Raw genomic sequence first — 621 nt, 5'->3', positions numbered from 1 at the left:
TTATGATTTTTTGGCTGAATTATAGCAGATGTTAAGTTGCTTAAACTGATATTTAATATGCATGGAACTCTGGTAGAAATAATCAAAAGGTCGGAAACTTCTGAGCAATGCGTATAAGTATCCAATAAAATGCTTTATGTGCTTGATTGAAAAATGATTTTCCATTCCTAGATTTTATCTTCTAAAAATACAAATTCGCATCAGAAAATTCTTTAGCTGTTGTGTCAGTACATATTTTAGATCTTGAGAATTTGGTATATCTTCTGCTTTCTGAAAATGAGGACTATTTAAATAACATAATTCCATTTTCTTTCTGCCAGGAAGCTCAAAGGTAAAATCGAAATCTAGTCAGAGTAACAATAGTCAGCCCTTTCCATGGTTTGGATTTTCCATTTTGTCCTCCTTAAATTATTTTGGTGAGAAATGGGGTGCAAAGGAGGAAAAGTGAAGCTGACATTTTAGGGGGTCCAGGGGGTGGGAGACTGACTTATTGGAAGCATAATTGAGGGTATTTAGAAATAGTACACCTGTTAACGATTTTGATTTTCTTCTTTTCAAACCCTTTTGGCTCCTGGCTCCCCCCAGCCCCACTTCCTGTTTGGTTGGTGTGTCCACAAAAGC

The sequence above is a fragment of the Galeopterus variegatus genome, unplaced genomic scaffold (assembly GCF_000696425.1).
Source record: "Galeopterus variegatus unplaced genomic scaffold, G_variegatus-3.0.2 Scaffold3444, whole genome shotgun sequence".
Taxonomy (NCBI): domain Eukaryota; kingdom Metazoa; phylum Chordata; class Mammalia; order Dermoptera; family Cynocephalidae; genus Galeopterus; species Galeopterus variegatus.
Note: the sequence above shows the minus strand (reverse complement) of the source record.